General features: G+C 44.6%; 1 protein-coding gene and 1 long non-coding RNA gene across 2 annotated transcripts in view; one reads left to right on the plus strand and one right to left on the minus strand.

Annotated features, from left to right (window-relative positions):
• Positions 1 to 27,169, minus strand: part of RCN2 (reticulocalbin 2) — an 810,887-nt gene that overhangs the window by 521,456 nt on the left and 262,262 nt on the right. The gene's annotated exons all lie outside the window — the stretch shown is intronic.
• Positions 10,724 to 19,787, plus strand: LOC310770314. Its single transcript, XR_014552058.1, has 2 exons — positions 10,724 to 17,276; positions 18,200 to 19,787. It is a non-coding gene; the product is annotated as an uncharacterized lncRNA (long non-coding RNA).

The following is a 27,169-nucleotide window of genomic DNA, read 5'->3' on the forward strand; positions in this document are numbered from 1 at the left end:
TGTGTATAAGACGACCCCCAATTGTTGGGATTTTTTAAAATAAAACAATCTCATCTTATACACAGAAAAATACGGTATTGCACAAATGAAATAAAACCAATTCCCTGCTGCCCTGATTAACTGTTGCTTGTGCAGGAAAACCAAACTTATTACCTTAAAAGCTTTTGTGTTTTCTACAGATCAATTATATTTGTTGCAAGACATTAGTGTTCATACGGTATAAGGTTGGGGAAGAAAAGAAGGGGGGAGAGGGGGTGGGGTGTTTTTCACTTGGCGTATGTTTTGTGTCAGCTTCTCTTGGGTAGGTTCTCTTTCCATTCTCCTGTTATATTTCCTTGGTAGTGAGAGAGGTTGCTGGGGGTCCAGGGAGTGGTTGGCTGTCCTTAGCTGACTGCAGTGAGTCTTCTTTGCATGTGGGGGGGGGGGAGGTAGTTGGGTCAAGTCCGTATGGATTCTTCTTGTTGTCTTGCTTGAACCTTTTTGTTGAAAGCAACCTAGATGTTTCTGACAAAGATCTAACTGGCAGCAAGACTAACTATTGTTAAGGACTGGAGGGAGACAACTGGAGCAAATCTTTCCTACTGGTACCAGTGTGGGATGTCGCATTTATGGAGACACCAGCCCCCAAAATGAGTGTTCCATGCGGCACCTCAGAGACAGGCAAATTTGCTTCAACTTGGAGCTCTTTTATTATTTATGCTAATAAGGAAGACCATTCACAGAAACCAGTGGCGTAGCGTGGGTTGTCAGCACCCGGGGCAAGGCAAGTAATTTGCGCCCCCTAACCCGTGAGAGAGAGTGAGTGAGCCAGGTAGGGGCAGAGAGCTGCGAGTGCGAGCGCGCGCCCCCCCAGATGTTGCACCCGGTGCGGCTGGCCCCCCCTGCACTACGCCACTGACAGAAACACCCCCCATACTACATAAAAACTAGGAACGCTTAGCCTTTGTATTTATGCTTTAGTGCTGCATTCTCATCTTGCTCATTGCACTTATGGCGATGGTCTTATTCGTTTATACCTTGTAATGTAAACCATTTTCCTGGCCTTATTTGTCTTCTCTGTCTCTAATTTGTAATAGAGTTTTGCTGAAGTATTATTCTGGAGGATTCATTAAGTGTGAATTGCAAACAAACAAACAAGTACAGTCATACCTCGGGATGAATACGCTTCGGGTTAAGCATTTTCGGGTTGTGCTCCGCGGTGACCCGGAAGTAATGGAGCGCGTTACTTCCGGGTTTCGCCACGCGTGCATGTGCAGACTGTCAAAATGACATCACGCACATGCGCAGAAGCGCCGAAACGTGACCCGCGCACACACAGACACGCGGACACAGGTTACGTTCGCTTTGGGATGTGAACGGGGCTCCGGAGCAGATCCCATACGCATCCTGAGGTACCACTGTATTTTATTGGGGGGGGGTGTCTTGTAGCAGAGGGTAAATAGTTATTTGTTCTATTGTTAGTCAACCTTTGCAATAACTGTCACTGACTATTCTTGAAGAACATGTATACTGAAAACACACCCACACATTAATTTACTTTGGGTTTTTTACCTGGCTGGGTGCACTGCAAAGGGCCGCCCTTGTGAGCCCCTGGCCTCCTACCAACTTCATTTCTCAGAGGCATCTAGACCTATAAATTTATATGAGCAGAATTTGTGTCCGTTTGAGCTGTGGTCCTGTGCCCCAAAGTCTCGCTAAGTGCCTCATGATGACTGCACCCTGCAAGGCACAAGTGGAGCAGGTCTCTTCTCCCTGTGCCTGTTCTGACCCTGAATGCTGTATGGCTCAAAAATCAAGTAACCTAAATAGTTTACCTGTTTGATTGGGAGGTGAATTAGGTACGAAAACTGTTGAAATCCTAATTAAACCAGCTCTGGTTTGTCTCAACCCCCAGTTTCCATCCCAAGGTAAATATTCCCATTCATTTAAAGGTGGAACTAGGTGAGAGAGGTGAGAGAAGTAAATAATTAACCAATCTGTAGCTTTTTAAAAAATCCAAACAGTCATTTTAATCTTTGGGGTAATTGGTTGTGTTGTTGACATCAATCACAGCTGCAGCAATTATTTAACATATTTGATTATTCAATCCAGAAGGGGTTCTTTTTTAATTTTTGTAAAACGGTTGTACCAATGTTAACTTTTGCTAGTCAGTCAACAAATGTACCGAGTGCTTGCAGGGATGAAACACCTGTTCTTTTTGTCATATTTCAAATACTATCAAGCTGCAGCCCACTAGAAAGCCAACCCACCACTTAGAGATGTAGAAGGCCTTCACTTTTCTGGCGCATAGCTAGAAAATGCATGCATATTTAGGAATGCCATGTATTGTTGTGGGTAGAGGTTTGGAGGTGCACCAGAGATATCTGGTTTCAAAATCTCACTTGGACATGCAGCTCTGGTTTGCACATAACACTGAGCCGTTGTTTGTTTAAAAAACCATGGGTTGTCACACAGACAAGCAGAGCATGGTTTGTTTCTCCAGTGCTTTCCAGTTGGTTTTTAGTGTCTGGGTTAGGGTGGTCAGCAGCCCATGGCTAAGGAAGGGTTCTGATGGTTGCAAACAGAACATCCAGCCATAGTTAAAACAAACCAAGGTTTTTAAGCCAAAAACAAACCATGACTTTAGATAGTAGTTTGTTGGCAGTAAACAATCCAGAGTTGAACTGTTCATAGTGGTTTGGTGTAATCCTAAGCTACTTCTCAGCTTTTATGTGAGGATGACATGGAATAATTTTAAACCCAGAGACCAGGAGACAAATCCTGGGATGTGTAGGATGGGAAATATGATCTTCTTAGACCACCTTAGGATGCAGTCACCAAAATGACTCATCTTCCAAAGACTTTCACAGATGGACAACAAACACCAAGAATTTGTGACAGCTGCATCCTCAGGGAGGCATCCTTGTCCATAAACTCATACACTGACAACTTCCCCCCAGAAACATCCTCCTCTCTGACGATTCCTCATGCCCCAGTCCACCCATCCCAGAGGAAGTGGGAAGCATCAAACAGAGAGCCCACTGGAACACACCTCCTCATCAAAAAAGCATGCTGCCTTCAAATGAAAAGAGCTCTCCACCAGGGAGGTGGAGTCTGGGACGGATATACATCCCTCTGAAAGTATCTCAACTCTTGGTGGTTGGTTTCAGAATTGTTCTGGAGCAACATTCCATGTTACTAGTTCCTTGACTGAACCCTGGCAGGGTAACCAGCTCTGATCTTGGACTCCCACATGGTGCCTACCAGTGCAATCTACAAGGAAACAGACTTTGCAAAGAAGGGCCCACCTCTGGAATTCCTTGACACTAAGGGGAGGCACAGTGGTCAATTGCCCCTTCTAGGAATCACGTTCAGCAAAATGGAGATTGAGAGGAAGAGCATGAAATAAGAGATACAAGGAAGTCCTGAAGTGTAGGTGGGTTCCCATGAGGCAACACACAGTGATAACAGCAAGAACTTTTATTGAACCACATAACTGGAAAACAGGGGGAAAGCAACTGCTTATATACACTCCTGAAAGCCAGGGCCACTCCCGACGTGATTGGCTGTCTAAACTTCCAAGCTGCGAATCACGACTCAAGTATCAAGGACCAATGGCAGAGGGCCCAAATCCTGAAATGTTCTGTGATTGAACATCATGCATCGAATCAGAACACAGGAGCTCAGAATCCTTAGTCCAGGCCAACACAGATCACTGAATACATAACAGTCTTTCCTCATGCAGTGCAACCTATGGAACTCCCTCTCACAGGAGGCATTGAGGGACACCAACCTCAGCAGCTTTAAAAGAGGATTGGACAAATTCCTGGAGGAGGGGAGGCCTATCAGTGGCTCCCAGCCAGGATGGCAGAGGCAGTGATGCTCCTGAATACCAAGTGCTGGCAGGCACAGGAGCAGAGGGGGCTCTTGTACTCGGGCAGGATTCCTATGGAGCATCTGGGTGGCCACTGGGAGAAGAGGATGCCATGGGCCATGGGCCTGATCCAGCAGGCCTCTTCTTACGTCCTAAGAATTTATATCTGCATGCGTAATAAGCTTATATTATATATAAATTGCTTGCACTTGCAAAGTGTGACTCACTCTGGTAAACAAAAACAAGCTGTTTTCCTCTTGGGTAGATTCCCTCCTGCTGCTGCTGCTCATCCCCCTTCCTCCTGCTTCCTCATTTCTTGAGTTCAAATGGGCCTCAATATCATGCCCAAACTCCTTGCACACTCACCTCCCACAACAGGGTGGAAATGAGAAAGGAATATTTTGCAAAACAGGAGTTATAAACACACACTTACATACAACAATTTCCTATTATTATTATTATTATTATTAGTCAAAAGTTTGATGTTTCTGATTGTTCCTCTTGTTTCATGGCACTCTTTTATCTTGAGCTGCCCAGAAAAGTAGATTCAGGCAATGGACACTGTAAGTCACCTCTTAGTGATTTCTGCCCTCTTGGGAGGTGGCAGCCCAGGGAATTCCCCCCCCCCCACACACACACACAGAGGTTCCTCTGGCACCATCACTAGATCACTTTCATCCTATGCTGAAGATATCCCTCCACCCCAAACTTTGACCCCTAGATTTACAATTTGTTTTATTATCCTGCACTCATCCTGATTTACTTGATAATGATAATTAAATATTATAAAAGCAAATCTATTAAAATACAGATGGTAAAATGCATTATTTTTTAATGTAACTGCTTAGAGATTAATAATCCCCTTAGGACACTTTGCAGCCCCTCTTGCATTTTCACTTTCCTCAGCACCTCAGGCTCATCCACAAACTTGGCTGCCTGGCTGTTGACATAAATGCCTGGTGCATGGTGCGCAAACGGGCTCCACATGGCTTCCTTCTCTCCACCTTCCAAATGGCTCCTACCCTCTGCTCCAGGGGTAGCTAACGTGGTGCCCTGCAGATGTGCTGGACTCCAACTCCCATCGTCCCTGGTCCACCCCCCTCCCCTCGAGTGATGCAATCCAGCAGTGTCTGGAGCCCCCCACATTGACCACCTGTGCTCTCCTTCTGTTTTCTATCCCGTTCCCATCAGAGGACATGTCTTCTTTCTCCATAAATGCTATGTTTACTCAAGAGGCCTTTGGTGAGGACATTTATTAAGAGCTTTCTGGAATTCAAATACGCAATCTGTTCCAGATCCATCCTATTTATTGACCCTCTCAGAGAACTACTTTTGCAGAAGACCTGCTGGTTCTGCCTCAGCTAGGCTTGCTCTTCTGCACACCCAGTAATGCTACACTTGCAATAATGCTTGCCACCTACTTACCAGGAACAGATATTATGCTAACTGGCCAATAATTTCCTGGCTCCCTCAAATCACGTTTTTAACAGCAGCATTATATGACGTATTTTCCAATCCTCTGGAAAGGAGGTAAATTTTAGAGACACTGCAATTTTATTTTATTTTATGTGTTCATTCACAAGACGAGCAGGATTCTCACAGATTTGTAGGACAAAGTTGACATAAAGCAAACCCTGTCAAGAATCGAGGCCTTGCCAATCCTGAAGCATCCAAACAGCTAATGTGCCTCTGTCCCTGTATATTGTTCAAAACAGACAACTTCCTCACAGCTGCCATGTCAAACATGTTGGCAAGGAGACATGGCCCATTTTTATTTAAATTACTCCATTTATTTTGCACTATGCAGTTGTCAGAGACATGCCTTTCTCTCTATATCCGTTGAATAAGAGGGAAAGCATTGTTTTGTCACATGTACACTGGAATGCATTTATTTTTCTCAATTGTTTTTTTTTAAAAAATAATAATCTTTGTTTGGAAGGGATTTCTGGTTCTTTGAATGGACTCATACGGCTGAGGGAAATTGCTGTATGGGGTTCTATTCATGCAGCATAATGAACCCACTAAAAGATCATAATTCCTGGTAACAGTAACAGCACCATTCAGGATGGCTCAGCAGCTGCACGCCTGCACTGTGTGGTCTTTAGAATGTGCGGCTTCCATTTGGCAGCTCCATTCCACACAGTACATGAGATTTGCCATCCACAAACCCACAAAGTTAATCCTACAAACTCCTCTTAAGTGCCGCCTGATGTTTGAATTGTCCGAGTTACATCACTTCCGCGCCAATTTCACTCCTAACAAGCGTTCGGGTAACTTCAGTGCAAATTCTCCTGGGGTCTTATTTCACACGGGGCTGCTGGCTCTTATCTGCCTGCCCAGGAGGCAGAATCCACGGGCAGACAAAGAATTAATACAAAATAGGAAAGGGTAATATCTAGAATGTACAAGCTTCTTTTAGAATGGGAGGTGAAAGAAGTAGTGATTAAGTGGGCAAAAGATTTTGGTAAAAATATCCAACTATCGGCATGGGAAAGATTATGGAATAAAGAATGGAAATTTACGGCCTGTTATACACTAAAGGAAAATCTTTTGAAGATGTTCTACAGGTGGTATATAACTCCCAGCAAACTATCCAAAATGTATAAAATGAGATCTAATACTTGCTGGAAGTTTAAACAGGCAGAAGGGACACTGTTTCTTGTGTGGTGGGGTTTTATATGAGGAATTGAAAAAAATAAATGTTTATGTAAACTCTCATAAAGAAACCAGAAGCTTTCCTCTTGGGCATTTTAGACCCAGATATTCCAAATGGGAAAAAAAGAGAATATTCTTCTATGCCACAACAGCAGTAAGAATATTAACTGCCAGAAATTGGAAAGGAGAGTTAGTGCCAACAAAAGATGAATGGCAGGATAAATTATTTGAATATCCTGAACTGGCAAAAATGATGGAGATAATTAGGAGACAGCCAAACCAAAAGCTCAAAAAGGTGAGGGAAATTTATAAAGAATATTTTTTAAAAAAAACCAGTGCCCTCAAGTTAAAACCTGGACATGCTTTGATTAATTTTCGCAAACTACAATTTGGATTATAAGTATAGTATTCAGATAACAGAAGAAATGGCGAAATGGTTAAAGAAGCAGTTTAACAAATAGGTAAGACAGACCCACTTTGAGGAAGACGGAAGTCTATGGGGAAGATAAGGAACTGGGAATTAAGAACATGGTGGCATAAGTTCTTTTGTAAGAACTTATGGAGTTATGGACGTATGTAATTTTTTTTGGTTTTGTTGTTATTATTTTATTATTTTGGTTAATTTCTTGTGTATGTTTGTTTGTTAAGTAAGAAAACTAATAAAAAGCATTTTTTATTTTTTTTAAGGATCCACGGGTGCCAACCCCACGGGGAGAAGGGGCTGGGCTGGCAGTTGCTAGATTTTGTTGAGATCTCACAGGGAACTTGGAAGCCGTAGCAGTACGGGGGGGAAGGACTGCCAGATGCTTCAAACTGTGGAAGTGGCTCTATTACAGATGTCACATAATCCCATTTCTCCATTTGTGAAACTTGGCTTTTTAGTGAAAGAGCACCTGTACTTTGGAGCTCCTTGCCTATTGAGGTCAGGCAGGGATCTTCACTCTTTCCTGTGCCTGATGAAAACATGCTTGTTTGGACCACCCAGACTGTTGTGTTTTCTCCCTCTCTGGGTCAAAACAAATTGGTTTGTGTCAGGGAACTGACATTGGAGCCAGAAGTGGAGGTAAGGCTCCCAAGCGATGCCGAAGAAGGGCCCAGCAGGGAGAGAGGGAACTCATCAGCTGGGGAAGGAAATCAGCGTAACACCAGGGATAGAGGGGGGCCGATGGGGGAAGCAGAGAGGAGGCTCCAGGACTCTTCTCCAGAGACCAGTGGGGAGAGCACAGGTCCTCCGCTACCCACACCCACCCTGCGCAGAAGACTTCCGCGCAGGAAAAGTAGGCGTAGACTTGGCGTCAAAGAACTTCTTTGCTGGAAGAAGTTCAAGAAATGCCCACTGACGGATTCTGCTAGCGACTGAAACAGCCACGAAGTGAAGGGCTGTCCAGCCAGGAAAAGGTTTAACCAGGCAACCTAGCCAGGAGTGGCGACAACTTACGCACGAGCAACCCCATATAACCATTACAGTTTGCTTTGCCAGATCCAAACTGATCTCGTGATTCCCAAAGATCCCCCCCCCCCACAACTCCAACCTTCAGCCACAAATTTATGGCTGGAGCATCTTGATAGCTTTTAGCTGCCACTACTCTGTGGCAGAATGATGTCGGTGTTCACAGAGGCAGGCTAGGGAGGCAATAAATCATTGAATCATTGAATTGGAAGAAATGAGGGTCCCTGAGGGTCATCTAGTCCAACCCCCTGCAATGCAGGAATTGCAATTAAAGCCATCCAACTTCTGCTTGTGAACTGGCCTGAGATCTTTTGATGAAGGGTCTTATAGACTGTCAATCTTCAGTGAAGAGTGAATTACATTGTATTTCCCTTGAAGTTCCATCATACATAACAGACCTTGCACATCGTTCTCTTGGAACTGAAGCACCTTCTTCCTCAATGCTTAGCTTTGGAGCAGACACAACAACTCCTCTGCGATGTTCTTCCCATGCACCTTCCGCAGAGCCAGTGGCGGAGCTGGGTGCTCCAGCACAAGGAGGGGCACACAGGCCGTGCACCCGGGGGTGGGGACAGTCCGCCCATGGGGAGGATTGGCACGGCTGCGTGATCCTCCCCAGGGGCCGATCTCAGCGAAGGGGGTGACATTCGGTGGGAGGGGTCCCCGCGACTCCCAAGCCTATAGCAAGCCAGGGAAGGGGGAGAGCCGCAGCAGCTGTTTCGCCGCTTTGCCGCTCGCTGGGCTTGGGGGAGTCGCGGGCAGGGGGGGCACCGAATGTCACCCCAATCAGGATGACACCCAGGGCGGCCTGCACCCCCGTTCCTATGCCCCTGTGCAGAGCGACCCTAGGAGTCCATCCTCAGGGGCTGTCTGACCTCCTTTCACTCTGATTGGCTTTAGTCACCACCAAGGATGAGAAGACTTCTTTCCAGGGCCTCGAAAGTTGCCCTTTCATGCTGACTGGGTGGCTCTTGGCTGCTGGCAAGAGGGTCCTACACTACCACGCCTTCCCCCAAAAGTCTGGGCCGGTACTCCTCTGGTCATGGAGCTAGCAAGAATATAGTGGTCTGCCAGGAGCACACAAGTCAAAGATGGGGATCCTGGGGCCCTCCAGACATCACTGGACTTCAGCTCGCATCATCCGTGACCGTTGGCCACACTGGCTGTGGTTGATGGGAACTGGAGTCCAACATCACCCAGAAAGCTGCACTTAGACTCTCCGGAATATATATATATATTTAAAAAATTGTCCAGTAGCACCTTAGAGACCAACTAAGTTTGTTCTGGGTATAAGCTTTCGTGTGCATGCACACTTCTTCAGATACACTGAAACAGAAGTCACCAGTGGGAGGGTGGGATGGGGTTTTTCTCAGGAGGGTAGTAGGAGATGGGTGATTGACTCAATGGGTATGGTAAACCTCTTGACTACTGTTAACAACTGCAATTAGTCCTACAGGAAAAAGCAAGGGATAGTATGTTCTGGTGACTTCTGTTTCAGTGTATCTGAAGAAGTGTGCATGCACACGAAAGCTTATACCAAGAACAAACTTATTTGGTCTCTAAGGTGCTACTGGACAATTTTTTAATTTTTTTATATATTTTGACTGCGTCAGACCAACACGGCTATCTACCTGAATTTAGATGCTCCTGGTTTCAGTGAATGAACATCACCTGAGCTGAAACAAGTCTGTTTTTCCCAAGTTGTTTATTTCCACAAACCGCACAAAAGACAGATGCCCCTTTCTGAGGGACATCAAGCATCCATCTCTTTCCTGGACAAAAGGTTCTCCTTTCCATCACAGTAACTATGTATCCTTTTCAGAGGCAGCAGAATTGGACTCTGGAATTAATGGTTTCATAGCAAGGATGGGGAGCCTTTGGCCGTCCAGATGTCGCTGGATGACATCTCCCATCACGCCTCCCCCTTGGCCATGCTGGCAGGGGCTGATGGGAACTGTAATCCCACAGGATCCCACCCCTGACATAAGCTAGCCAGGAAGCATCGCTGGTGGTGGTCATGGGACAAGCCTGCCTAGTGCCTGCATGGAATAAGGGAGGGAGGGATCCTGTAGATTATTATTACATTTTCTGCAATCCCTCCTCCCTCAAATTCCTTAATAACCTCAATCTCAGAAGCAAAATAAAAATAGGGAGAGACACAGTTCAAACTGCATAATTTATTCCAGGGACAAACTCTGCAGAACCTCAAAGAGGGCCATTTTCTTACTTAATTTTTTTAAAAAATTAATTTTAAGCACACTTAGCATTTTAAAAAATTGCCTATAACGGCAGCAATATTAAATATTAAAAGCGCTGTGAATATTAAAAGGTTTTCATTCACCATTAACAGGCCAGGCTGAGAAAAAGCTGCAAACAGCTGGTGCCATCAGAGCCTAATGATGCCAGAACAAAGTTCTGAGCTGCTGAGGCAAAACGTCTTTGCGCGTGACTGATCTGCGTCCCCCGATGGTCAGACAAATTCTTTTGAAGTTGCTGCATGCAGTCTTGCCTTCTGAAAAGCACTGCAGGTATTTGAGCATAGAATACTTTTTTGCCGTTCCATTGGGATTGAAGAACAAGCAGCATGGCACATGAGATATAATAAACGGGATGGAGAACATTTTCCATTCTGAGGGCCACATGCCCTATTGGATAAGCTTACAGGGGCCACATTCCAGTGGCAAGCAGCGCAATGGATGTCACTGCTATTGCTCATTCCTACTTGCTCTGCCCATCCATAGGATTCGTGAGCACATGCAATGTCAACTGAAAATGTATAAATTCGGATGAGGAGGGAGGAATCATTTTAATATAATGGCTTACAGATGCAATCAAACACTGCAGAATTATACAGCAGAGTTTCAGAATTAATAACAGATATAATATCCAATGTGATTACAGAATGATGTTTTACAGTTATAGCCAATCAATAATGCAATTATGAAGTGCTGGAAAGGAACAAAATCAGTGACATGAGCATAGGACAGCAGGGCACAAATTTGCACGACCCTCTCAGCCTCTGCTCCTTCCTCTGTACCACAATACTGTGTAGACAACAATCCAGCAAGTCACTTGGGTCCACCTCTACATTTCACAATGGGCGCAGAGCTCAATGCCCTGAGCCCTGACCCTGCCTGCCTCCGAGCCACTTGCACACCTGTAGTGCTTCCAATGTGTGAAAAGTGGATTTGTGCACATTTTATTTTAAAAAGCCAACCCTCTGCATAGCTGCTTTGGAGGCAATTTGGTGCAGGCTAGGTGCTGCCTCTGACCCTTGTCTGCTCCCATCAACCCCAGGAAATGCGGCTTTTCCTGATTTAATTGGGCCATCAGGCGACTGTTACACACACTTGCAGGTAATGTACAATTTAGGCCTAATGTACAGTTTAGGCCTTCTGTTCACATCTGTGCAGAGCCTACAAATGTTCCCTCTTCACTTCTTAATGGCTCTCTCTTTTTTTAAAAAATAATTTTCATTAATGGGCCAATCAAATCACATTATTTCCAAATCACATTAGTTCCAAATTATACAGCCAGATTTTTAAATTTTGTTGGGGGTACCCATACATCAAGCTCCGAACGGGGGTCCAAGCATCACTTATATTGCTGCTTTAATTAAACAGTTCTATCCAGTTGAATCCAGATAGTCTCTTTATTACTTTCTTCATCTTCTTGTTGTTATCATATATTCCTTTCTTTGCGATCTCTGATAATCTTCACAAGCGGGTTGGAAACAGACATGTTCTGTGTGGGTTTTACACTCTCCAAAGATCATATCACTTAGGGACAGCCATTCCACACTTCCATAAAAAATTTATCTTCGGTCTGTCCTTTAATTTTCTCAGGCTTGCCAAGTATATCAGGAGGGCTCTGTCAAGTTAAGATCACATTCCAATCATCATTCACATTCCGATGATCCTGATCCTCCTCCCCCCGTCTTTCTCAGACAAGCCTGTCTTAGCGAGACGCCATTTAAAGCTGCGTCATAAAAATTTCCTCCGTTCTCCGTTGTTTACCAGTCATCTCTTTAATCTATAATCCACTCCACACAGTTCTTGAATTCCTGCTTGTGATTAATAAAATGTAACGATCTTCTTTCTTCGGGGTGGAGGGTTATTAATATTCACATAAGGCAAAGAAAAGAAAAGTTTCTTCCTCCACCCCCCTTCTATTTCACTCCAAACATACCAGTCTCTTAATGGTGGTTCATCACTTGATTTATTTGTCCCATCCGTCGCTCCGGTCACAGAGATCCATTAATCAGCAGTCTTATCTCCCGAACTTTGCTTGATGTATGTGCTTTAGCTTCTTTCCAATTATATGTTTCCAATTATATTTTTGAGCTAAAGCGAACCAGCACACGCTGATTGGAGACAGCGTCAGGAAGCGCTGACCTCATCGAGGGCTTGTGCCAAGTGACCGGCACCCCCTTCTTTCGAATCCGGAGGTGCGTTATGGACACCGCTGGCAAGGCAGTCCCCCCCATCTCCTTGGGGGGGCGGGAAGGCTGCATACTTCCCATAGCAGCCTCTTAATTACCTCGTATGGGTCGGAGAGATGTTATTGTCGGCCATCTTCCAATGCGCCACCTGGTGGCCCCCTCTTAATGGCTCTCACACATTTTTTTTTCCTTCCAGCAAAATCAGAGGGGGATATCTCCTTCTGATTCCTATAATGTGGACTCACAGTCATGCGGGTCAAAGAGGAGAGCAAACAGGCCCATGGATAAAGCAAGCTTTGAGATAGTTTCACCAAGTAAAAACCAAAGAAACTGCATAGGAAACTGCCTTGTAGTAGGCATGGCATTCCCCACAATCTTCAGTGGCATTGGCCCACTCCTGTACCCATAGGACACAGCAGAACCTGACATTTGTCCATATTGAAATTCATTTTGTTAGCTTACACCCAGTTCTCCAATCTGTTAAGGTCATTTCAAATTCTGATTCTGTCTTCTGCAGCTACCACCCCCAGTTTGCTGTCATCTGCAGATTGGATGAGCATTCCCTCAATTCTTTCATCCAAGTTGAAAAGACGTTGAACAACAACAGGCCCAGGTCACAACCTTTCGACACCCCACTTGTCACTTTTTTCCAGGATGACGAGGAACCATTCATGAGTCCTCTTTGGGTTCGGTCAGTCCACCAACTACAAATCCACCTAACAGTTACCTCATTCAACCCACATTTTACCAGCTTCTCTGCAAGAATACTATGGGGGACTTTGTCAAAAGCCTTACTTAAAATCAAGATACACTATGTCCACAGCATTTCTCTGATCCACCAAACTCCATAATATAAGAAAAGAAATGAGATTTGTTTTTTAAAAATAAACGTCCAACTTCAAAAAACAAAAGGCAGTGGTCCAACTCTTATTTGAGAGCATAATTAAATTAGCAGGGAGTACTCAGCACTATCTGAGAAATTTAAGAAACCAACAAATATTGTGATTTTTACATGGATCATATAATTTGTGAGTTTTGACCTGTGATGCCAAAAATCAAATGATTTCACACTCAAGTCACATTTTGGTCTGCAATCTTGATTTAAAATGGTGCCTCGTATCTGAACATCAATGAAGACTGCCACCCCCAGCTTGGAAACCCTTGTGCCCAGTTTGGCCATGAAGTTTTGAGAGGTAACCAAACCTATGCCAAAAATAATGGTGAAGTCACATTTTCGTTTGCCATGTTGAATCAAAATGGCACCTGGTGTCCAAACTTTGATGATGACCTCGACCCACTTCTCAGGAACCTTCATGCAGAGTTTGGCAATGATATCTCAAGAGCTGTCTGAACATATAGAGAGCAGACAAACCACTTTCCAAAATGTATAGTAAATGCGGTTTGTTCAGAAGATACAAATATATCCAGGTATTTGTACTTCCATTTAAAAACTACTATTTTGAAAGATTACCTTAAAACACTGCCCCAAAAATCCAACTTTAAACTATAATTTTAGAAAGTTATTTTAAAAATTGAACATCCCCCTCCCCTAGTGGACAGAGAAGATCTTTGCACAGGGTAACTGAGTGGAGAAAATCCAGTCAGCCAGCCTCCTCCAAGGAGTCTTGAAAATTACAAATTAAAATAACTATTGCCGCGCTTACACCGTGTTTATAGGTTAATAAATTGTGCTTTGTGAATGACGAGATGCTGACTCGGGAAGTGAGTTCTAACCAAGCGTCATTCATCACCGGGTGCATTGGCTTGAAAAGCGTTGTCATGGCTCTCGCTGTGGGATGCAGCTAAAGGAGCCTTTTTCATTTTCATTGCCTGATTGGAAATGCAAGTCTGGAGGTGGGGAGGCGAAGGCTTCCTCTCCCCTCCCTGCATTAGCACAGCCCTGGGAGGTTATTTAAAACGGCAACTTCAAAGCAGGTATGTGATCTTTCTGTTTATTGCTGCAGGAGCTTCATTTCACTCACTAATGTAGAAAAGCACTATGAGTCAGAAGGGAACATGACAGATAAGAGCGTCGGCAGAGATCCAGCCAGCTCAAGGTTGCTTCATAAACTATGATTAACTGGCCCGCTGCTGTTGCAAATGAGCCCACATGTGCCTGTAGACGTTGGAGCAAGTCCCTCCCTACATTAGGGATGTTGCTGGTTTGGCATGCAAATTTGTCAAGCTTGTAATGGCCGGCTGTGTGACAAGGCAAGCGCCATTTCCTCGTGAAGCCCTTTCGCTGACTCAGAAGGTCTGAGGAGGTTCTGATCCTGCCTGGTCAGCAGGGCAGGCACCCAAAGCTCTCTGTCCCTTCCCTCTCCACACAGCTCTTGCTGGCATGAAAGTAGGCTTGGGTCCTCCAGACCCTTGGGACTCTGATGAGGCCACATGCAAGGCACACCCTCCTCCCGTGCTTTGGCCAGCTGGACTGCCTCCTTGGGCAGTGACAATGCTTGGGATCCGAGTCTCTCTGTGTGTAGAAAGTTCTGGCATGGACCACAGGGATGAGCAGCATCCGTTGCTCCTCCCACTTGCTTCGAGGAAATGCATCCCTTAGGTAAGGTTGTAAAAAAGTTCTTTTTCACAGGGTAGCCAGCTGCTCTGTGGGTGGGTGCAGAAGTTCTGTAAATGAAATCACCCTCTGCAGAATGATGGTGGATCACTGTGAGATGCACAGCAGCCCAAGCAGATTTGGGTTTGATAAATATATTCTCTTTGTTGTACAATAACGCAAGAGAACAAATACAGAGTTGTAGTCAGTGTAAACCTTACCCGTAAGTTAGGACTATCAATTTCAGTGTTCCTTCTCCAAGTGAAACTGAATACAATCCATAGCTTTTAGGAGTTCCTCTGTTTGGCTGGCTAGAACAAGCCCAGAGGTATCATTCCATCTTCCTTCTCCATCTGAAGGGGATCAACAAATCAGTCTGTTTTCCTCACAGGCAAAGGAAATTTACTCCCCCTGTTGAGGGTTTTGATTTATTCGAAGGAAACTCTCGCTTTAATTAGACTCCACTGTCTCAAAACCTTTCTGCAGCAAGTGCGTCAACTCTCTTCCATTAACTGCCACGTGATGTTGGGTCAGGGAACTGCAAAAGAAACTGACAAGACAGGATATTAGAGAGAAGAGAGCCTACCACCCAGAATCAACTTGACATCAAAGACTCTGTGAAAAGCTCCTCCTGCCATTGATGGAATCATGTTTCATTCAGTTTGAGTAATCTTTTCCCAGTTAGCAACAGAAAATCAGGTATTTTGTAGTTTATCATAATCATGCTATCTTCTAATATACAATATTTCCGTGCGCCAGGCAAAAACATTCATTTTTAACCAGGCGTTTGGCTTCTACTGATCCAGGGCCTTTTAGTGTGGGTGAGATGTTTTAATGTATTTTTCTCCTGGTTTTAAAATATATGTATTTTCTTTTTCTTTTTATAAGTTGCTTTGAGTTGCCTGTGGGGAAAAGCAACGTGACTAGTAAATTTAATAGTATTCACATTGCCTGTCTCTACCACTGCCTTCAACATGCAAGGGGGATGTTCTGCCAATGAGCCTTACTAAGAATTCCCAGGCAGGCAGCCTTATCCACAGTTAAGTCCAAGGACATCTGGGAACCAACCGGTCAGGGATAGGCTGCTCTAACTACATTAGCTCTTGACCTGGATTAAAGTCTGCAAATTAAAAGGTGAGTCCCAAGGTGGGATTCAGCTCTGGAGAAATGTCTTGGAAGAATTATGAGGTGGAAAGAAACTCCGAAATGTTTCCCATTTTGCTTGCTGGCTGTGGGATTCTGTTTGCTGCCATTGCTGGGCTGTCTTTGAAGCTGCCTCCTGGAAAAATTCCCAAAAGATGGGCGTCCGCATCAGGAAACAATGAGGGGCTGCTTTGCTCCAAACCTATCCATCCATCCATTTTAAAGTTTGATCAGACAGCTGGGAAGGGTGTTCTAAGCCTGCAACAAGCAGTGTTCTAATAGCTGGTGGAGATGAAAAACCAAATGCAAATTCAACAAGTGAATATTCATAAGCTGGAACTTCACAAGACCACTTTATATTTAGAATTCTATGCTCCAGGGTGCACCTCAAAAATATTGGTAAGGGTTTCCACTTTTGTTTTTCAGGCAATATTTCCAGACAGAGATAAGCAAGAAAAGCCACTTCATTTCAGAGATGGGAGAAAAACAGCAAGGCCAGAGAGGTTTCTAGTTGCTTTGGACTTGCTTGTATTGATAGGCCAACCGGGATCGTTTCCTCCACCCACAGCATAGCCTTGCAGCAAATGAAGTGGGATATTATCAATGCTGACACTTGATTCTATGGTTGTGCATCTGTATTTTGGCCACTGAGAAATCACTGTATCTTGGGGACAGGGTTCAGCTTTCACTGTTGTACATGTATCTTAATTACGCATGGAAATTTCATCAAGGGCGCATTGCAGCATGGTTTTGTAGCGTTTACTTCCAGCAATGTAGGAGTAGAATATAGGGTTGTATGCATTGTTAATCACACTCAGAGCAGACTCACTGAAATTAAAAAGACACAACTATGAGAGGTCCATTAATTTCAATGGGTCCACTCTGAGTAGAGTTTACTTGGATACAACCCATACCTAAAAAAAATTTTTTTTAAAGAATATCACACCCCCAAAAAATAATAATATTAAATGTATTTTCAACATATATACCTGGAACGGATTCACTGGTTCTACATGAGTAAATGCAGCATAGCCCACACTGCAGTGTAACTTCAATTTAATGAGTTCATCTAAAAGTGTCCATTCCACAATAATTATTTTGAAAACCACATTACTGTAGAATGGAAACATCCTGGATGAACATGGAACAGGACTGCGATAAGACAGTCAGGATGGTCAAGGTCGTTACAATGATAAAGGAGAACGTATTGAAGATGTTTTATAGATGGTATCTAACACCCATGAAATTATCAAAGATGTATAAGGTGGATAATAAATGCTGGAAATGCAGGGTTAGTGAGGGTTCCTTCTACCATATGTGGTGGGAGTGTGGAATAGTGAAGCAGTTCTGGGAAAAAATTTATATAGAATTAAAGAAGATCTTAAAATATACGTTCTCAAAGAAAGCAGAACTTTTCTTATTAGGCATGTTAGGCCATGAGATAAAGAAAAAAGATTGTAAACTAGTGTACTATGCAGTTACAGCAGCAAGAGTAATGCTTGCTCAGATGTGGAAAAGACAGGAAACACCAACGGTAGAGGAGTGGAGATCTAAACTACTAGATTACATGGAAATGGATAGACTTGCAGGTAAAGTAAGATACATAAGAGACCAAAAATTTACCAAGGATTGGGGAAAGTATGTGGATTATCTGGAATTTATTAGTCAAGGGAAAATAACGCTAAGGGGATTTAGAGATGCACTGTAAGTGAATATGAGTTATTGTTTGAAGATAATAGGAGTACAAATAATGTATAACGAATAATGAATAGTATATATTAAGAAATAAATATAAAAAAGTATAATGACAATATTTACTAAGAAATGCGTAGCTTAAAGTATTATTTCGAATGATTGTCGGGAAAGCTAAAGGAAGTCCCGAAAGTGTTAATTTAAGAAGGAGTAAATGTGAAAATTAAGTTTTTTTTTTTTTTTTTTTTTTTATATTTCTTCTGTTCTTACTTTTTTTCTCTTTAGTGGTGTATGATTGTGTATGATTTCTATTTTTATTAGCTTATGTGTGTGTAGATAATTCTTTTGTTTAATCCTTTTCTTGATGCAAGTAATAAAAAATTAAATGTGAAAAAAAAAAGGATGGTCAAGGTCGTGCCTGGGACACAACACAATCAAAACTCAGTTGTTATTATTAGTGGCAGATGCTCTGCCTTTTCTCACTCTGTGTCTCTGTTCCTATTGTCCAAGTGGATTAGGGAACAAGATCTACTTTATCCTGCAGCTCAGTTCCATCGGTGATGTGCATCATGTATCTTACAAACAAAATTTATGTTACGACTTTCTCCAGTATTGAAGCAACTTGGTCAATTTGATGGCTATAAAGTAAGATTGACTGCCTCAAAATAAGGGTCTGTGTGGGAAGGGGGTTTCTCTCTGTGGGCAATGCATCCATCTCTAGTAAGAATGACTCAAAGCAAACAAAGGTGCCATTTGCACGCATCTGCTTGGGAGTTGCTTTTCAGTGAGATCTTGCAGGTGGGAGCTGCATTGAAACCTTTCCACGTGGCGCCCTCTTGCTCAGGGGGCCGGACAACCAACCATGCCCTCTCCCATGATACTCCATTCCATTTCCCCTCCCATTTTTCATGCTGCTTTTGGATTTCTACCTTTGATAGTATTTTTAATGTGAGCTTTTGCTCTCTCTTCTTGACATCTATTTTCTCTTTTGTGTTTCTCATTCTAAAACTGCTCTGAGCACTCTTCTGGTCAGAAGAGCCTGGTGTAGACGTTTATTTGCTTACTTCCCATCCACCTAGTTCACTGTTGGAGATGGTGGATTCATTCACGTGCAGCCCCTGGTATAGTGAATCACTGAACTGCAGGTGGAAGCCTTCTTAGTCAACTACCTTCAGGACCTGGGCTGGTTCCACCCACTCAGGCTGGCCATTGGATGCTCCTGGGCAGGAAATAGTACATAAGAGGACTTCCTGGTCCAGCTGAGCTTTGCTGGTGCAACAAAGGCTTCTTGAGATCTCTCCTGTATCATTGGTTGTTATTTGGTCCTTCCTCTTGGCTTATTCTTCATCCCTGACTTTGTATATAGCCAACATGCTTAACTCAAATTAATGCATGAAGGGGTTAAGACCACAGTGTAAGCTGTCCTGCCAGTCTTAGCTAGGTCACCATCCCTCACCTTGCGAGGAAGAGCTACCAAACTCTTTGTTCTCCCACTTTCCACCTTACTTCCTCCATATGTACTTCCACCCTAGAAAGGATGTCATAGCTGGATGTTCCAAAACCATGTGTCTTCGGCAAGCCATCTTTGTGTTTCTATACAAATAATTTAGAAACTCTTACCATTTTTGAAACTAAGTTGCACTGTCTGTCTTTTCTTGCTGCTGTATGGAAAAGCACATGAATCTGACCTTGGAAGAGTTTGTAAGTAAACTGTTTTTAACTTGCTAAACACGTGGTCTCTTTCTATGCTAAAGGAAGTGGGAAACTTTGGAAAAGACTTCGAAGGGCATATTTTAAAGGTGTAACAGGCTATTTCCATGCTTTAATTTGCTGCATGTTTTATGATTTTAAATCTCTGTTAGGGCTCTCTTACCAAAGAGTACGTTTCTGAGCACAATTAAAGGCTGACCTTTAAAGCCCTAAACAGCCTCGCCCCAGTATACTTGAAGGAGCGTCTCCACCCCCATTGTTCTACCTGGACACTGAGGTCCAGCGCCAAGGGCCTTCTGGTGGTTCCCTCACTGCAAGAAGCCAAGTTACAGGGAACCAGGCAAAGGGCCTTCTCAGTAGTGGGACCCACCCTGTGGAACACCCTCCCACCAGATGTCAAAGAGAACAAAAACTACCAGACTTTCAGAAGACATCTGAAGGCAGCCCTGTTTAGGGAAGCTTTTGATGTTTGATGCATTACTGTATTTTAATATTTTGCTGGAAGCCGCCCAGAGTGGCTGGGGAAGTCCAGCCAGATGGGTGGGATATAATAATAATAATAATAATAATAATAATAATAATAATAATAATAATACTTGTCCCCAGTGTGGATCTAGGCACCTAGAGAACGGTCCTCTTATTCTTTAACCAGGTTACAGGAAAAACCCCAAAGGACTTCTGGTCTACTCTTTGTCTCTTTTCTCCTTGTTGGTCTAGCCTAAAGTTACTCTTCAGTCCTGATTTTGGCTTGTTGCTTGATCCTGCATTACCATTTATCCATGGAGTTGGTCCTCCTGACTTCCCCTTCAGTCCTTGCCCCTGGACACTGCCTGGCCCCTTGGCTCATGGGTTGTGCTGTTTCTGCCCTGAAAAGTGTGAGGCAGGCACACTTGCCTGGGCAAAGAGCCTTCCTTGCGGCTTCTGCTGAAAGCAGGCAGGATGGAGTGGACCAGTGGGAGTGATGCTACTCTTCCTCCTCCATCAGCTGGCCCTGGTCCCTCTGCAGCATCTAAAAAAGAAGGATGGTGAGCATAGCACATGTTCCTCTGTGATCAAAAAGCCACCACCAGAGCTTTGCCCAGTATTTCTGCAAAACGGCAGCCAGAGCATTTGGGAAAGGCAGAGGCTCCTTCTCCCTGCAGAGTGCTGAGCAGCAGTTGAAGGGCAGCATCACCCTGTCCCTAGGCTAGGCCTGCTCAATCAGGGATGCACCAAGTGAAAGGCAGCCCCCACCTATTTACTGGGATCTGCTTGATAAACACACAGGATATTAACACAAGCATTTATTAAATACTCTCACCTGTCCAGATGCAATGCCAATAAAGCCAAATTCTAAAACACCACGGCACAGTGAGGGAACTGCCAGAAGACCCTCGGCGCTGGACCCCCCCAAAACAGTACTTCTGTCTTGTCAGGATTCAGCCTCAATCTGTTAGCCACCATCCATCCTCCAACTGCCTCCAGACACTCACACAGGACCTTCACCATCTTCACTAGTTATGATTTAAAAGATAGGTACAGCTGGGTATCATCCACATATTGATGAACAACCAGCCCAAACCCCCTGATGATCTTTCCCAGCAGCTTCATATAGATGTTAAAAAGCATGGGGGAGAGGACAGAACCTTGAGGCATCCCACAAGTGAGAACTCTGGGGTCTGAACACTCATCCCCCAACACCACTTTCTGGACATGGCCAGGAGGAAGGAGCGGAACCACTGTGTAACAGTGTCCCCAGCTCCCAGTTCCTCTAGACGGCCCAGAAGGATGTCATGGTTAATGGTATCAAAGGCTGCTGAGAAATCCAGCAGAACTAGGAAACAGCTTTCACCTTTGCCCCTAGCCCGCCGGAGATCATCGACCAGCATGACCAAGGCAGTTTCAGTCCCATGATGAGACCTGAATCCCGATTGGAAGGGATCCAATGGGTACGCATCCTCCAGGCGTGCCTGGAGTTATTCAGCAACCACTCACTCAATCACCTTGCCCAGGAATGGAAGATTTGAGACTGGGAGATAGTTGACCATATTGGCCGGGTCCAAAGATTTTTTTTTAAAGAAGTGGTTTAATAACCACCTCTTTCAGCGGGTCTAGGAAGGCTCCCTTGCAGAGGGAAGCATTCACCACCCCATGGAGCCCATCACCCTTTTATGAGCCAGGCAAGAATCAAGGCGAGAGGTGGTTAGTTTCACTCATCCAAGCAACCTGTCTACATCCTTGGAGGTAACAGATCAGAATTGATCCCATGCAACTTGACTAGACAGGACTCTAGCACTCTCCCACCCCGGCCTTGCTCCCATGGTGGACTCTACCTCTTTCCGAATCTGAGCAACTTTATCAGCAAAAAAACTTTGCGAAATCATTGCAGGAGATCTTGGGGGCCTTATCAGGCCCCAATGGCGCAGGTGGTTCTGTTAAATTATGAACCATCCGAAAGAGTCTCCTGCTGCTGTTTTCTGCAGATGCAATAGAGGCAGTGAAGAAGGTCCTCTTCACCGTCGCTATTGCCACTTGGTAGGCTCAACGTTGAGCTCTAACCTGTATCTGGTCTGATTCAGAATGAGTTTTTCTGCCACCAGCACTCTAGCCAAAGATTATTTCATTGCCCTTAGCTCCACAGTGCTGTCTGGACTCCATGCAATCGGAGAGGGTGCTTTGGAGCCAGACAGTCGATAGCCCTGGTTAACTCCGCATTCCAGCGGGCCACCAGGAAATCAGCTGAAAGGCCATCAACATGGGATAAAGCATCCCCTAGCTCTCTCTGGAAACCATTTGGATCCATTAAGTGACGGGAGCAGACCATCCAAATTGGTCCTACCTCCCTGCAGAGGGGAAGGGTTGCGAAGAAGTCCAGTTGTACCAGGAAGTGATCCACCATGGCACTTCTTTTGTTTCACTTTGACTTAGTGTCAGATCACCCACATCCATAGAGATATACACCAGGCCTATGGCATGTCCATGACTATGAGTTGGGCCAAACTTATTCAGGGACAGCCCCATGGAGGCCATGCTTTCCATGAAGTCCCAAGCAGCCCCTTGTAAGGTTGTGTTGGCATGGATGTTAAAATCTCCTAGGACAACCAAACTAGGTGTCTCCAGGAGAACATCTGCCATGACCTGAAGCAGCTCGGGCAGGGAATCCCTAGTGCAGATGGGAGGTTGGAATCCTGTACTGCCCCTATTGCCCAACTTCCAGAACATGCACTCAGAGAACTGGGTCTTCCCAAGAGGACGCCTGGTGCAAGCTAATGACTTCCTAAAAATCACTGCAACCCCCCCTCCCCGCCCACATGACCTGGGTTGCTGTGTGTAAGAGAAGCCTGGTGGACAAGCAGCAGCAAGGACAGGCCCATCTGCTTCATCCAACCAAGTCTCTGTCACACATGCCAGGTCAAGTCCCCCATCCATGAATAAGTTGTGGAAGGCAGTAGTCTTATGAATCATTGACCTGGCATTGCACAGCAGCACCTTCAGGTCATGTGGGTCTCCCTTGCTGATTCCAGTATCCTTCCAGTCAAGATCAGACCTGGAGGCAGGGATAGTCTTCAAACAATGACTAAACCTGCCTCCTCGGTAATGACATGGTCTGGTCTCCTCCTCCTCCTGCTGCCCATGATCACTGAGATTGGGCATCTCTGAAGTCTCCCATCCCACACAGTTTTTGGGGAGGGGGGGTTGTTGAAGTTTATGTCTAAGGAGAGGGAAGGGAAGGGTCTCATTTGAAATACACTTAAGCAGCAGATCTATTTCTGCCGTGTGCACGCACACCTTGGGCAGCTGCCACAGGCCCTCCAGGGAACTGGCAAAGAATTTCTAAGTTATTTATTGTCTTTCCCTCTTATCAGTAAACTTATTTCCCTATTTCCTGCACAGATAAAGATCTTGGGTGACAGTGTAGGTTTGCTAACCTCCTTGGGACTTTTTGCCTCACATAGAAATTGGTCCCAGAGAGAGGAGGAAACATTGCTACAGGGAAGTTGAGGGCCTTTGTTTGGGGTCCCCCCCCCTTTCCTTTTTTTTTCATTTCATAGAAGGGATAATAATTTGAGTTACATTTTTCCCCTCCCCCCAGTGTTTTGTCTTGATTCCACGCATCTCAGTCTGTAGTGGCTAAATTTTAATCTCTGTTTGTTTGCTAATAATAGCTTTTTTAAAAAGATATCCAAAGGAGAAACCAACAAAACAAGATGACACACAAGTTTGTCAAAACCAACTGCATTAAAATTAATACAATGGATGAAGCATTTTATTTTATTTTAAAATGGCTCAATAGAATAAAATGTCCTTGTTAATCCATAGAAATGATGCACCAAATAAAAACAAAATTGCCCTCAATTAATCCATTGCTCCCTCTGGGGCCAAACTAGATAATGGCCTGTTTCATGCATCATGCCAAACCATGGTTTAGCGTGAACCTGCAAGCATGCAAACTCTGGGAAAAGATTTTGTGGTTGCTTTCCTCCTTTCTTCCCATTCTGCTGCTGTTCCATGCTGAGCCAAGCAAAGCCATGGCTTATAGCCTTGGCTTATAGCATGTTGTCTGAACTCATGATTCAGCTCAAGCCATAATCATAGAATCATAGAATCATAGAATCATAGAGTTGGAAGAGACCACAAGGGCCATCGAGTCCAACCCCCTGCCAAGCAGGAAACACCATCAGAGCACTCCTGACATATGGTTGTCAAGCCTCTGCTTAAAGACCTTCAAAGAAGGAGACTCCACCACACTCCTTGGCAGCAAATTCCACTGTCGAACAGCTCTTACTGTCAGGAAGTTCTTCCTAATGTTTAGGTGGAATCTTCTTTCTTGTAGTTTGGAACCATTGAATCAAGGTTTCTTGCATGGTTTTCATCTGATGGTTTGTCTGTGAGAGCTAAGTCCTCCTCTCTAAACAATACGCTAAGCCTAACCATCCTTTTACCCAGCACAGCAGCAACATGATCGAGGATCAAAGCAACTGCAACTCAGAAGCCCGCAAACTCATGGGTTCACGCTAAGCCAGGGTTAGCCACCCAAGTGGCTGAGGCAACCCAGGCAGATGGGCGGGGTGCAAGTAATAATTGGTTATAGTTGTTATTAGAATTAGGCTTAGCATGATGTGCAAAACAGGCCAGTGTCTGAGCATAAATGTGGGCCAAACCTTTACTTATATAGACATGAATGCATTCCTTGGCCCAACTGTCCCCTCGAGTGCTTCAGGGGATTTGAATCTGCGACTTCCCCATCCTAGTTCAGCATTCTAGCCAAGGGCAGGACTCCCAGGGCCCTGAGGGTTTTGGAGGCCTCCAGCTCCCGCCAGCCCAGCTGCATGGCCAACAGACAGGGATGAGGGAGCTCTAGTCCAGCGCCTGGAAGACCACAGTTTCCCTGTTGCTGCTGTTCTTAAAATTCAGCTGGGTTTTTTAAAAGAAACATTCCCATTGAGCTGCGTGTCAGCCTTGAAATTATTACTTGTTTAGGGTATGTGGCAGTTTTTAGATATCCTTCATGTTTTCCAATGATTTTAATTGTTTTAAATATGCTTCCAATTTATTTTCATGGTTGTGTTATTACCTTTTTCTTGTTTGCAGCCATGGGCTCCCTTGGGGGGGGGCAGAAAAACCACTTTCTCTTCCTCCTCCTCCCCTTCCTTTTTGGGATATATTCTTCAAGTTCTCTTTGCCTCTTGCATGCACACAAGCTCTCCTGTTAAGTTTAGATCACCCATTTTGAAATGTTAGGGTTTGCATATTAACTCTGCTTTATTCCATTGGCCTGAAATAAAAATCTAAGAAAAAAATAAATGTAAAAGGTTCCAGGAAGGCATAAACACAAGACCTGTCCTCACTTCACTTCAGTTTCAGAAAGGGCCCACTCCCCAAGAACTCCAGGCTGCTCCTTAGACTCCCAGCTTGGGGAATGCCGCCTGAAAGCTTGATGAAAGGGAAGCGTAGCTGGCAGACAGAAGCCTTTCTCCCCCCCCCCTTTTTTTTCTTTTCTCTTTTCTTTTCTTTTCTTTTCTTTTCTTTTCTTTTCTTTTCTTTTCTTTCTTTCTTTCTTTCTTTCTTTCTTTCTTTTTTTTGAATGAAAGCTCTTACACCAGATCCTAAAATTGTTTTCTGAATGCAGAAGAGCTGAAAGAACAGGCTGAGGGTTTGGGAGGAAACAATTTCAAGGAAACTCAAATGGTGGGGGAGAGAATTCTGGTGAGCATAGCCTTCCCCTCAACCCCCAACTGCAATGCTATTACAGCTTGCAGGAGGAATCATATTTCCTCAATTTAATGCTAGTCATAATCCTTACTGAAATTTTCAGTACAAAGATTGCTTTCAAATATCTTTTTATCATTGCAGCAACTGTAGATGGAAAATTAGGCAACCACAGCATGGGCCCTACTGTTAGGCCGAGTGAGGTGGCTGCCTCAGGCAGCAGTTTTGGGAAGGCAGGGAGTCACAATGAAGAATGGGAAAACAGAGGTTGTGTGTGTCATACAACCAAGGACATAAGAAGGCAGAGATTCCCTCCTGGGCCTCAATGCATCACAATCAGCGTCATTTCCATTCTACTGCAGTTCAGGTTTTGTCAAATTCTACATTATTCATGCTGTCCACTATTTAAGATAAGCTACATAATTTAAATACCGTATTTTTCCCTCTATAACACGCAGATTTTTTCTCCTAAAAAGGAAGGGGAAATGTCTGTGCGTGTTATTGAGCGAATGTGTGGTCCCTGGAGCCAAATGGCAAAAAAAATCAGGCAAAAATCAAATCGCGCGTCTCGGAGAAGGGAAACCTGAAAAGAGGAAGTGGCTGCTTTCCTGCATTCTGCCTCAGGGTCTTACTGCCCACCCTCCTCTGTTTCCTTGCTGTGTTTGCTCAAACGGAACAAAGAGCAGGGAAAGCCCCTCCCCTCCAGGCAAGCAGAGTGTCGTCTCTGTGCTCCGGTGCTGCTGAAAACATGCAGGAGGGAGAGAGAGAGAGAGAGAGAGAGCGCGCGAGCGAGCTGGCTGGCTTGGGTGGGTAGGTGAGGGAGAACTTTTGCCTTCCTTTCCTCCCTCCCGTTATACCCCTCTCCTGCATTCTTAGCCAGCTGCTTCTCTGCACACCCCTCTCGTGCTCCTTGTCCATTCTGTATTTTTCCTTCCTTCCCCACTTAAAATGTGGTTAAAAAGCATGGATCCACATGGATCCTCAGGATCTTTGCATTGGGTCACCCCAAATTCACCATCAGATCACATAGCATGTCCATGGCTACAGCCTGCCCCCCAAAAATCACACACGCACTGTTGCCTGGGGCTGCAATGGTGCAAAAATGTGGTTAAAAAGCATGGATCCACATGGATCCTCAGGATCTTTGCATTGGGTCACCCCAAATTCACCATCAGATCACATAGCATGTCCATGGCTACAGCCTGCCCCCCCCCCAAATCACGCACCCACTGTTGCCTGGGGCTGGAATGGTGCAAAAACGTGGTTACAAAACATGGATCCTCAGGATCTTTGCATTGGGTCACCCCAAATTCACCATCAGAGCACATAGCATGTCCATGGCTACAGCCTGCCCCCCCCAAAATCACACACCCACTGTTGCCTGGGGCTGCAATGGTGCAAAAACGTGGTTACAAAGCATGGATCCACAGGGATTCTCAGGATTTTTGCATTGGGTCACCCCAAATTCACCATCAGATCACA

Source organism: Podarcis filfolensis (genome assembly GCF_964270895.1).
Source record: "Podarcis filfolensis genome assembly, chromosome: 9".
NCBI classification, from domain to species: domain Eukaryota; kingdom Metazoa; phylum Chordata; class Lepidosauria; order Squamata; family Lacertidae; genus Podarcis; species Podarcis filfolensis.